We start from the raw sequence: 13,452 nt of genomic DNA, 5'->3' as shown, positions 1-13,452 counted from the left end.
AATTATCTTATCCCTCAGTCCTAGACACCTTCACGATGGGCTGAGCCCTCTCTTTTAGTCTGCCAAATGAAGCTCAAGGTTCAGCTACTCAGGGCACATGGTACTCAGTGGCTAAATTCATTCTGCTGGATGAGCTGCCACAATGTTCACATATGAGCTAACTTCTTAAGATCTCTCAAATCCACATGTTTCTTGATCACTGTCCCTTATTAAGTCTGAGTATTTTAATAGTGAGCCACATGAACACAGGCTTGAGGCCAGGAAACACTGAATCAAGGAAGCAACATCCCAGATTCCCACTGAAAGCACCATTTTACCATTCCAGGGTGGGTTTTTAAGGCTGACATGGCTTAGAATTCAGAGTTCAACCAAGATCTCTGCCTGTCATGACTGAAGTTTAAGGATGAGGGAGGTAGGGTACAAAGTGGAGGGAAAGACACAGCTTAAGAAGACTATGTCCCATAATGAAGGACATGGGTTAGGTACCCAGCTCTAGCTCCTGACTCTAGCTTCCTGCTAATCCAAACCCTGGGAGACAGTGGCAATGACTCAAATGATTGAGTTTCTGCTTGCCAAATGGGAGACCTGGATTGAGTTCCCGGCTCTGGATTCAGCCTGGTCCAGCCCCAGCCATTGCTGGTATTTAGGGATATTTAGTGAGTGAACCAGCAAGGTACCTGCCATTCATGTGGAAAACCTGGATTTAATTATTGGCTCCCAGCTTCGGCCCCAGTTTGGGGACTGTTGCAGGCACTTGGGGAATGATACAGTGGATGGGTGGAAATTTTCTCTCACTGAATATATGGGTGTATGTCTACCTCTCAAGTAAATTTTTAAAAATAACAGTAATATGCATCCATATTTACATGATACATATTTGTGTATGATATATATTATATATCCTACAAACACTCACATATATGTACACACATAGACAAGTAGAAAGAATGTCACCAACATACTGGATCTAGACTTCAGAAAAATATCTCTTAATCTTATGATGAAACAAGATATTCACAGGCATCTGGATGGACTGGTAACTCAGGACAGGTAGGTCCAAACAGTGTTAGCAAATAGATAGATATCAAGCAGGAAGAGTTGCCCTGAAATTTCTAGAAGTTTGGGTACTTCTCATGTCATTTCTTATTCAGCTGTTGAACCATCCTTGTATTCCAGTGATAAATCCCTGTTTTCTTACAATTTTTTCTTCAACTTAAATGTAAAATTACATAGATGGTATAGATGAAGATGGTATAAATGAAAGAGACTTGCAGGAAGGTTCGACACTAGTCACCTAATGAGCCCATGAATTTGAGTTTAGCTGATGAAATAAAATACAGAGCTCAGATCAAATGAGGTCCATGTCCTACTTGGTTCCATTCTGGTTAGAACAAAGGCGTTTCTAGGAGATGCACACTATACTCACAGGGGTAAATGGAGTTTTGAATGACATTTCAGGCAAGTATACATAAAAAAAAACTGAAATCAAATCTGTGGAGCCCTTAAACTGTTTTTGCAGCATGTCTGTGCTAATGAAGCTGTTAAGTCCTCCTGCAGAACAGGAAGGCAGAAAACTTACCACTTTCATCCCCATGGAGTCATCTCTGAGGAAACTAGGTGAGATGAAGAATGCTCACAGAAAGAAAAAAGACAGCTGAGCCCTGCCTATTCTGCCCTTTGTCCCTCTCAATACTCACATCAAAACCTTCCAACTGGGGCTCTGACCTTCTGAGCTCTGGCAAGGACATGGAGCAGCTCAGGAATCCAAACAATTCTTGCATCTCCCCAAACCCTGGGTCACAATGATTAGAATCACACAGTGATATTTTTAACTATCTGAGTGAATTCTTGTGGATCTTTAACTTTCTATACTAAGCTGGCATCTGATAGCTATTTGTGAGCCAAGACTCGGGTTTGAACGTGGTGACTGAAACATTAGATGGTAGGAATGCAACGCTTCAGCTTCTTCAGACATTACTGGGATACAGATATACCAGCGTAGTTCCCATATTGCAAACTACAGCACTCCTCCCAAGAATTAGGAAGAGAGAAGAGCAATGGCCTCTCAAGATCCAGTACTTATCCCAGGAACATGGACAGTGGCCCTTGTGTCCAGATAAGTGTCATGTAAACAAACTGCAGTATCCTATAGAAGATGCCACTTTTTAACCACTCTCTTTTTCTCCAAGGTTAGGAAACTGGATGTTAGAATCTAGATAACAGTTAGCTCTTTTCTTTACAACATATATTCAGTGCATATATTTTCTCTCAGCAGAACAGAGCCAGTTTGCCTCTTGTGTAAAAAGAGGTGCTTATAAATTGTTCATTCACTTAAGGAGCAACATAGAGGAGCCTACACAACAGAAGAATGGATCCCTGTGATACAAGGAAGGAAAGATGGGTGAAATCGGGAAAGGAATTATGGAGGGAGAGGGGAGAGGCAGCAGCAATTTAAAAACCTGAAGCACAGAAGGTCCTTCAGTCTGGAGCAGAGTAGGACACAGACCTCATTTGGTCACTTGATGGCAAGTCAGAGAATAGCAATGCGGGGGAATTCCTGAGTGTCCCTCCCTGGGATTTCAAGGAACAGACTTGAGTACCAGAACACCCTTTATTCCCTCTGTGTCTGGGGCGCCCTAACCTGGGGCATCATGACTGCCTATGCACCACGTAACTGGTTGGCTTAGGCTGCTAACAACCAGGAGGAGAGCAGAGGGAAAAGAACAAGGGGTCAAGGACCGCTGTCCCCACGCAGCAAATGCCAGCAGAAGACTTCCCTCTCACAGGCTGTGGACTCCAGAGGCCATAACTGGGAGACGCCAGTTTGCTTCAAATCCAAGCAGACAAAGAAAGTCAACCATTTTGCAGTCTTGAAGGTGATGAAAAACTGTAGCCAAAAATCATCAAGACAGATAAGATCTGCCATCACTAAGGCATCACTGCCGCTTTCAAGGAAAAGGCCACAGAAGCTGAGGAGGGGAAGCCTACTCGGAGAACATTCAGCCAGGCAGGGCTTGGCTCTCTGTGCTTCCTAGAGTCACCAGCCTACCACTATGTGAATTAAATCATGGTTCCTGTCAGACCCAGAACTTCTCCAAACACAGCAGAAGCACAGCCACCAGCACATCACAGAGGGTCAGAGACTCAGAGAGAGCTGCCAGAGTGGCCTGAGGCAAAGGTGGACGGGATTTAGAGGTCTGAAGGGTTTCTGTGTTGCTGTTGTTTAACAAATGTGACTGAACAGAGCCATGGACTTCTGTTTTATCAAGGATGGCTTAGAAGAGAGACCACTCAACTACCACTAATTTCACCTGCTGTTCTGAGGGGCTGGGCAGGAGAGAATGGGACAGAACTTCCAGGTAAGCACAATTGGGCCACTCACAAATGTCCTTTCTCCATGCTCCATGTAGTCCATTCCCTCCTTAAATCCCTATTACAACAGTCTTGGGGTGAGGAAGGGGAACTTGGGGTGGCCTACAGCAATGGTATGTGAAACAAAGAGGAAAATGTGAGAATGGTCCCAAACAGGGGATGTGGAAGTTGGGATACATATCAAGAACAAGACCAGTTGGATTAAACTAAGGACATTATCAAATTTTCCACCTTGAGAATCAAGGAAGAGAGCTGCTGGGGCCAGTGCTGTGGTGCAGTGGGTTAACGCCCTGGCCTGAAGCGCCAGCATCCCATATGGGTGCCGGTTCTAGTACTGGTTACTCTTCTTCCAATCCAGCTCTCTGCTATGGCCTGAGAAAGCAGTAGAAGATGGCCCAAGTCCTTGGGCCCCTGCACCTGTGTGAGAGACCTGGAAGAAGCTCCTGGCGCCTGGCTTCGGATCAGTGCAGCTCCGGCCATTGCGGCCATGTGGGGAGTGAAGCAGTGGATGGAAGACTTCTCTCTGTCTCTACATCTCTCTGTAACTCTGTCTTTCAAATAAATAAAATAAATCTTAAAAAAAAAAAAGAAGAGAGCTGCTGTCAGATGGAAAGCAAATGAAGGGCTGGTGAGCCTAGAAAAAGTACACAGACCCCCACTTCAGCCTTGTGTCTCCTGCTTTCTCTCCCAGAAGTGCCTGGCCACAGAGCTGCTCACCTTCAACAACACAACTCAGTGGTTATGGCTGCACAGGAGAATCATATACAAGAGCCCAGCCCCTAGGCAAAAGCAAAGACTTCCCTTGTCCCAGGATGCAGCAGTTCTCTGGCTTGTCTTTAGGGCCTAGTGCAGCTGAATCTGTGGGGAAGCTGAGGGTCAGAACATGGAATGCAAGCGTAGCTCTTTCAAGGGGAACACTCCTCAGAAGGCTTTTGAAAACAGTGAAGGGGACCTGCTTCTCTGTCTTTTTCTGTCTTCAACCATCATTCCTTTCTGGTCCCTCTCCTGCATTGTGGGGCAGTGAGAATGGAAACAAGGTGGAAGATCACGAGAACTTGGAGGATGGTTGAGGAAGATTCCAGAATAATTCCAAGTCCTGGCTTGGATCACTGAATGCAGTCACATAAGGGAACACAAGCAAAACAGAATATTCCAAGGTATGTTGTTGTGGTCACATCTGAGTTAACCAAGTTGCTCCAATACAGAAAGCCATTTAGACAAGGCAGACAAGAGTGGAGGAAACAGAGAATGAAGATAGGAAATGAGACAAGAAAAATAGTGAAGGAGAAAAATGAAAGAAAGAAGGAAGGAGAGAGACCGAGGGGAAGGGAAGGTAATCCACATAGAAGCTTGTGTTTTATGAGGACGTAGATAACATGAATTGAGCCACAGCTGCAAATATGACATCCTTGGCCACTAATGATCGCTGGCCTGAGCCTACTGAAGCAAAGCTGAGTCCTCTTTTTCAGCAGTCAGGTCTGGTGGTCAGCAATAAGGTGAAAACTGAGTACAAATCACTCTTGAAATTCACTTAGCAAAGCACCATTCTGGAAACCAGCCACAGTCTATCAGGAAGCCCAATTCAATACTTTTCATACACATCATTTTTACATACACTTAAGAATCTCAGTTCTATAAGGACCCAACATACATAAACCCTTGTCTAGTGATTCTAAAAAACAGTTCTCAGTAGCAGAATCACTGATATGCTCTGAAGACTTCTGAACAGGTTTTGTCTTGCTTAGACTGGTTATCACCCAATGTTACCCAACTGTCTAGACTTTTCTCTAACCCTAACCTCTCTCCTCTGTGTTAGTTTTGTCTTTAAATTGCCCTACAAGAGAGAAGCCCAGACTGGAGTTCGCTTTCTACCACAAAACAGTGCATGAGATGTGAACAGTACCTCGCCCTTTCCTGGCTCCAATCTCCTCATCTGTAAAAATGAAGCCAGACTAGATGAGCTCTAAGAGTTCACACAAGTCTGAGATACTTACGAGAAAGCACAAAGTACTTCACAAACATAACCTATACTAGTCAACTCTCACAGGTCAGAAATTTTGACATGCTCTGTCTTTTGTCTTAACTTCATCCTTAATATCCCATACATTTAGGTGCTGCCTACTCTGAAATATTCACTAGGATTCATCCCTTCTTCTGTATTTCTGCTGGCAATCTCCCAGCCCTTATCAGTCTTTATCTTCTCCAAAACTATCCTATTTTTTTTCTATATAGTGGATTTCCACAAAATTTCACTTTCACTGCCTCATATCCCATCTCCCATGCACCAAGGCAGAACTTCCAGAGCTCAGATTTTTTCACTCTGCTCTGCCAGACCTGCTGCTCCAAGGCAGATCATCACTGGGACCTGGGGTGCCATAGTCCACGTACTTGCTGTCCTCCACATTTAAAACATGCTCCACCTACCTCTCTTTCGCTTAAAAAAATGACCCAATTTTGAAAGACCAAGAAAAATCCTGCCTCTTCCAACAAAGTTCCCTATGGTTTTAAGACACATTTTTTTTGTTTGTTTCTGAACTATAAATATGTTTGTGGTTGGTAACCAATATTGTGAAGATCTTTTATATTCTCTAATTGTTTAATAAATATTGTCTCTCCCAATTGATCATAAATTCCCTCACATCATAAAACAAACTTTATGCAATATTTGCACCACAATGTTTGCTAAGCTGAAAAACTTAGCCAGTGCCTATAGACTGGTGGCTGGAAAGCAAAATCTTGGTTCCCTCTCCAGCCCTGGGAGATGGAATCAATGCCTTCCCAGGCCCTGCTATCCCTCTCTGCGTGGGTAAAAAGACCCCCTCATCACAGACTCAAATCAACCTCTGCTCTAGGGATAATGATGTGCTCTGGGTACACCAGTGCAGTGTGCCGACAGCTATATATAGCTCCACTCTTAATGTCCTGATCAGCCTCTGTGATAGCTGCTGCTGCTCACAATGCCAGACAGGGATGGGAAGATAAAGGGGAGAGAGAGAGACAGCGGTAAGTGCCAAGACCAGCAGTAATCTTCCAACAGACATCTCAGGAGGTCTGCTTCAAATTAAACCCAATCTGCTCTCAAGTCCCTAAGAGGCAGGGCACCAGGGAAGGGCTTTGTGCCCTGCCATGGCACACACACCTCCACAGACTAAGCCGGCAAGGACTGACCACTGCAAAGAAACTTTGCATTCTTGAGGAAGAAAACAAACTGGGAGGCGAGGACTCCGGCTGCCTATCCCACTTTCAGATCCAGTGCCTCTGCCCCAGAACACTAAGCCAGGACTCCCTAACAGACAAGACTCGTGTGGGTGTACTTTAGGTGTAGGGTGACGAGAGCTGTTGGGGAACAAGCCCTATTCCCAGAAGGCGGCATTCCTGGCCATCATAACCAAAGTACTCAGCAATACAAGCACAACCAAGCATGCCCAAACCCATCACCCCACTACTTCTGGCCTCTAGCCACTTTGGAACACATCTTTACAAAAATCCCCAGCCTTCTCACTCTCTCAGGCCAGCCTCTCTTTCATTCCTGTTCATTAGAACGGTTTACCCCCATTCTCCACTTCCAGCCACACAAACACGCACGCACACACACACACACACACACCCTTGGACAAGGAGCCTCCCTCTCTGAGTCATCTGCTGCCCAACATGTTCATGCTTTATAATGCTCTCTTGGGCCCTTCCTACTTTATAGGAGCTGATGCTGCAGACTTCTGAAAAATGTTAAGCCAGGTAAAGATGGCACTCGCCTTCAAGTGATAGAGGATGCCTCCACAAACTATTCAGAGTGTCCATGTAGCCAGAATGTGGTTACACCCGCTATTACAAAAACCAGGAGACACATTCTTGCACCTGCCTCTAAACTCCTTCCTCACAAAAGGCATCTGCTGCCCCTATTGCCAGTGGCAAAGAAAGACCTCAAAAAACTGAGCAGCAGGTCTTTCTCCTTACCACCTCCCTTCTAGTGTGGCAAGGAGACAGGGAAGCAAGTAAGAAACAGTGTTTTTTTAAAGAATCAGTACCACTCTACACCCCATGAGAAGGTAGCCAGCTCCTTATTCCAGGACTGCAAGCAAAGGCAATGTCACTTTCAAACACTCCCCCCCACCCCGGGTTCCTTTAGTGGCCAGCCTCAGTGGTCCTGCTTTAGCATTCCACATCAGAGAGGCATGAAGCAACCGCACCCCACACAGCCCTGGAGGCAGAGTTGGGCAGAAAGGAATGCAGACAGCTTCCCAGAACTCCCAGCTGAGAAGGAAACCAAGGGCTTACCCACAGCTTCCTGGGCCTGGAGAGGATGCACGGGGTTCTCAGAACAAGCGCTTTGGCAACTCAGGGACTGTGAGGGTCTTCATACCTGAAAGCCCAAAGGAAAAGAAAAAGATGACAGTGAGTGGGATGACACCCAGGAAGAGCAAGCCTGAGCTGGCCCTAGACGGCTTCGCGCAAGCAGTGGCTACTCCTGAACGTGGGCAAGGGTCTCGGAGAAGCCAAGTGGCCTAGGGATGGGATACTAGATTCCCTTAGCATACGCGCTGGCATCAGCTGCTCCACATGCAGCAGGCTTAATTTTCTAACACTTTTTGAGAAAAGGATGGAAACCAGTGGGGAAACCCAACATAGCACTGGAAAACCAGGCCAGTAAGCAGGGTTTTGTTGGCTCCAACGACTCTCAACTACTCTCCATCATGCCGCTCAGGCCATGAAGCTTTTTCCAGCCCTACTGTTAGCTGTAAGTGTCCCAGGAAGCCCCACCCCTGTTCCCAGAAGCCTGCATCAGGTAAGGCTGAGGAAAGAGGTGATCTTCCCCACAGAAGTGTTTTCTCCAATTTCTCACCCAAATTATGGCCTTGTGAGGCTGTTCTAAGATAAGCATGGGGTAGGAGCAGAACATAGAAAGGACGTTATCAGAAATGTTATCCTGTTGCATACTAAGTATCCACACAAGGGCATCAAAAGGAAATAAAATAATTTTGGTTAAAAAATTATTTAAGGGGCCGGCGTGGTGGCGTAGCACATAAAGCTGCTACCTGCAGTGCCAACATCCCATATGGGGGCTGGTTTGAGTCCCAGGTGCTCCACTTCCCATCCAGCTCTCTGCTATGGCTTGGGAGAGCAGTATAAGATGGCCCAAGTCCTTGGGCCCCTGCACTCACATGGGAGACCTGGAGGAAGCTCCTGGCTCCTGTCTTCGGATTGGCACAGCTCCAGCCGTTCCGGCCATCTGGGGAGTGAACCAGCAGATAGAAGACCTCTCTCTCTCTCTCTCTCTCCCTCTCCCTCTCCCTCTCCCTCTCCCTCTCCTTCTCTCTCTTAATAACTCTGAGTTTCAAGTAAATAAGTAAATCTTTTTTAAAAAGTGACTTAAAACAAAAATTGCTTTCCTTTCCAAGGAAAGTGAAAATCCTATACAGATGCCATAAAACCCATACAGCACATTCCCTCTCACCTCATATCCAATCCCCAATTTGCAAACCCTAATCAGACATTAGCATTAACACAAAATACATACTGACACACATAGACACACATGTCTGTTCATCCCTCACAACTTTGCTCCCACAGCCAAGGATGCAAGACTCCTTCCAAGTCCAGGTCCCTGTGGAGACAGCAGAAGGCAACAGAGTTGCCTTGGGAAAGGCCTTGGCTGCTGGAAGCATTGGGGGGTGGCTTTGGACACCCCCACACTCAGGAAGAAGGCTACGCACCTGGAATCTCCCCTGCCTCCACGGCACCAGTAAACTAGCTGATGTCATCTCTCTGGTAGCCACATGTCTGTCTCTAGCCCCTGGGATTTCACCCATCCTCACCTCAAAATTGCACAACAAGGGTCTGCAGCTGGTTTACTTCAGTTCCTTACGGCCTGGTGCCAGTGAAGCAAAGGTGAACGACTTCCTACTTAGAGGAACTACTGGTTTCATCCCGCCCTGTGACCACAGATTTTACTCCCAAAACTAGATCAAAATGCACGCTGCTTTCTTCAAAGGACAAGACCAAAGATGAAAACAAGAAGAGCATCCTTGGGCAACACAGAAAGAAGGAGGCAAAAAATCCACCACCGTTGTACTTCTCTGGGACAACATGACACCCACTGACTCCCAGGTAAGAACATCTGGAAGAACTTTCCCACCCGAACTAAAAATTTTCAGTCACCCGGAACCTAGTTCACTTTGTAATTTTATTCGAAATGAGCCATTCTATTTTCCTGAAGTGTTCGCTCCACCATGAGATGCTGTAGTTTACACACAGAGCACTGAGACATCTTCAGTTGGCATAAATTAGCAGTGTATGTATCCTACAGGAAACGTACACAGCTTCAAACTAGAAGCTTCCATTTAAGACATAATACAGCATGAATTCTTTCCTAGAATGAATTCTTTCCTAGACAAAAATGGCAGGGGGTTGGGATGGGGGAATAATTCCATTAACTCCACTAAACAGCATGTTTAAAGAATGTGATCCTGCCATAATTAGAGCATGATTTTCAAAGTGAGGGAACTCTGTCAGGCTTTAAGCTAAAATATTTCCTGAAATGACACACAGTGAAAATAAAAGAAAGAACTCAGGCAAAGCAGCCATGGCACACTCCAGCAAGCCCAGCTTGGAGACAGGCATGGGAGGAAGGACCACGCTTTGCTGACCGGGTTTCCCTTGGGAGCCCTTTTCTTCCTCCCCATGGGTCAGGAATGGCGTCAGCTCCTTGCACAGTAGCATCATAGCAGGGGCACAGCGTAAACAGACTGACTTCACCCAACACTCCTTTATCAGTCACTTCTGTAAGTTGAAGATATTTTTTTTTTCCAGAAAACCCAATATTAGACATGGTGGCTGAAAGCTCAGATAAGTTCATTAATGAACAATGTGGCAAAAATACCATTTATATATATGATAAGATATAAAATAATATCTCTGGAAAATTAGCAATACAATCAAGCAGAAAAGGAACCAAATTAAATAATCTTTACATATCTCGGGTTGTGGTCCCGGAAGAACTGGATAATTAAGTGATGGACATTTTTATGGGTTTTCAAAGGTATTCTCAAGGACAAAGGCAAGACTGCTGGTACTAACACCGTCTCATTCCAACCCCAAATGTCTGACCTTCTTCTTGGAAGTACTCTTGGTGTCAGGCTTATTGGCTACAATGTGGGTGAGCTTTTACCCCATAATCCAAGGGGAAAGGGGACCAGGAAGGTGTTCCATGAGGTAATGGAGCACAAAGGAGGGAGAGAAGGCAGTGAAAGAAGAAGGCTGAAGAGGACGTGAGTTCCTGAAGGAAACCTGAATTACCCATGATTGGTAAGGGATGCAGAAGCCAGAACAGGCTCATGAGTAAACAGGACTGGCAGGGAAGACACATTTGGGCATTCTGTGACAGTTACCAACTGAATCATCTGAAAGGACAATTCCGTTTCTCACAACTCTTATCAAGCCCCAAATCAGACCATTATTTCAACTAGATGAACACACCCACAGAGCTTACAGGAAATGCTCACTGTCTGTGTTCTTGGAGCTGGCTGGACAGAGTGCTGATCCAGCTACAGAAAGCAACTATTGGGGCCGGCACTGTGGTGTAGTGGGTAAAGCTGCCGCCTGCAGTGCCGGCACCCCATGTGGGCGACAGTTTGTGTCTTGGCTGCTCCACTTCCCATCCAGCTCTCTGCTATGGCCTCGGAAAGTGGTAGAAGATGGCCCAGGTCCTTGGGTCCCTGCACCCATGTGGGAGACTCAGAGGAAGCTCCTGGCTCCTGGCTTCAGATCAGCCCAACTCCAGCCATTGCGGCCATTTGGGGAGTGAACCAGCAGATGGTAGACTTTCTCTCTTTCTGCCTCTCTTTAACTCTGCCTTTCAAATAAATAAATAAATATTTTTATAAAGAAAAGAAAAGAGAAAAGCAATTATTCCAGAGTTCTACATCACCTACCTCTAAGAGCCCCAGTGAAATAGAAAGCACCCTCATTGGTGATGTGGGTTCAGAATAGAATCAGGGCTTGTGGGAATACAAAATAACATGAGCTGGCCGGCGCCGTGGCTCACTTGGTTAATCCTCTGCCTGCGACACCGGCATCCCATATGGGCACCGGGTTCTAATCCCGGTTGCTCCTCTTCCAGTCCAGCTCTCTGCTGTGGCCTGGGAGGGCAGTAGAGGATGGCCCAAGTGCTTGGGCCCTGCACCTGCATGAGAGACCAGGAAGAAACACCTGGCTCCTGGCTTCGGATCGGTGCAGCGCTGGCTGCAGCGGCCATTTGGGGGAAGTGAACCAACAGAAGGAAGACCTTTCTCTCTGTCTCTCTCTCTCACTGTCTGTAACTCTAGCTGTCAAAAACAAAACAAAACAAAACAAAACAAAACAAAACCATGAGCTGAGCATGTGGTGAATGTCACAGGGACTTAGAGATAAATCAAGGACTGCAGAACAGCAGAAAAGGCCTACATACAAGTCTACAGAGCCAATGATGTAGCCCTTCTCCCCAGAGCTAGTCTACCCAGTTCCATGACTTTTTCTACCAAGTTTCAACAGCCTGTGAGCCTCCCAGGACTGGGCACAGCAACAGTGGACGCAAGTCCTCATCACTCCCCCTGCAGAGACAAGTGTCTCCATGCACCCATTTTAGGAAAGTTTCTACAAATTAATTGTGCCTTACAGAAGACCACAGGGTAGAAAACGACTTTGGAGAGTGTCTTCACCCAAGTTCATTCTGCCCTGGAGGAAACCAATGTAAATCTTTAACTGGAAAGAAAAAAAGTATAAAGGAAGCAAGATCTGATCAGATCCCAGAGTCATTATAGAGGGGAGAGGTATAAAGAAGAAATGTAGTTCTGCCTTTCTGAGCAGGGAGGAAGGCTGTGGTTTGCAGGAGTAGATGTTAAACCAGGTTTGCTTCTTTTCCAAAGACCTGCCCTTCAGAAACACCAAGGGGGCATCCTTCGATTCTTTGTCTACTTTTATTTCCTAGCCCTTACTGAAGGGATACCCCAAATACTCACCCCTTCCTTGCAAGAACCAAATCACACCATCTTTGGGGCACAAGAATTGGAACTCAGCCATGCACAGAAGGAATGAACAGCAAATGTGGAGGCTGCACACATCAGCAAACATTTAAGGTTTCTGGAAGCTACAATTTCCAAGGACAAAGCTCCACATGACAAGGAAATCAAAGCCAGGTGAAGATCTGGGCTGAGTTTCAAATATTCCTGGGTTTATGAAGGTGGAGGAAGGTGGGAGGAAGAATTCTGGAACTGAACTCACTCACAAAAGGCCAAGTCTCCCACATCCCAAGGTGACAGCGAACAGGTGTAGACTCACAGCAAGCCCAGGTCCAGGCAAGGCATTCATCTGCTGAAGTGACCCTTGTCAGAGAATTTCCATCATTTCACCACGTTGTATTGTTTCACAGTGACCACATATGTTGGTTTTCTCTGCATTCGGTTCATTTGAGTGCCCTTGCAGTTCCAATAAGGATGATGGTTCTCGGACTCCTGCCTTTCTATTCTCTCTTTGATCCATCAGGCTTACTTTTTCAGTTTCCATCACACACCCATAGAGTCCTGTTCCCTTTATCATAAAATAAGGTCCCTTTTAACAAAAGGAAATTGAGACATAGAAATGTTCCTTGCGCAAGATGATACCACAAACGAATAGCACAGCAGGGATCAGAATCCAATTCTCCGAACTCTAGTCCTGCACTCTTTTCAATTGACCACAATACCTCCGTTATAGGAGAAACATCTGCCCTGGAGCACCAAGACCAGGAATCAAAACAGTTTATCTGCATGTCTTTTTAAGCAAAACAACACAGCCAGAATGTTTGGCAGGGACTAACTAAATATTTCCTCTGTGACCTACGCCACAGGGGAAGACTGTGGGAGTGAGGTAGGCACAGCACACAAGGAAATGGGAGAGAAGACCACTGCAAAGGCCAGCAGATGGGTGACAAAAAAGGAAAAATGTGACCTTAAACTGAGGTCAAGCTGGGGCAAAGCAATTAAGAGTTTTTAAAAGATGGTTGAGATTTTAAAATAGGATTTAAGATCTAAATGTGACTCTGAATGTCATCGAAGAGGGAAAGGGTTT

General features: G+C 45.8%; 1 protein-coding gene across 2 annotated transcripts in view; it reads right to left on the bottom strand.

Annotated features, from left to right (window-relative positions):
* Positions 1 to 13,452, bottom strand: part of DENND2B (DENN domain containing 2B) — a 175,179-nt gene that overhangs the window by 127,467 nt on the left and 34,260 nt on the right. For both annotated transcript variants that reach the window (XM_062196541.1, XM_062196543.1), the window contains exon 2: positions 7,648 to 7,732. The gene's annotated coding sequence lies outside the window, so the exon portion shown is untranslated. The remainder of the gene's footprint in view (positions 1 to 7,647; positions 7,733 to 13,452) is intronic.

This window comes from Lepus europaeus, chromosome 7, assembly GCF_033115175.1.
Source record: "Lepus europaeus isolate LE1 chromosome 7, mLepTim1.pri, whole genome shotgun sequence".
Classification (NCBI taxonomy): domain Eukaryota; kingdom Metazoa; phylum Chordata; class Mammalia; order Lagomorpha; family Leporidae; genus Lepus; species Lepus europaeus.
The sequence above is the reverse complement of the archived record's forward strand: the minus strand, read 5'-3'. Positions and strand labels throughout refer to the sequence as shown.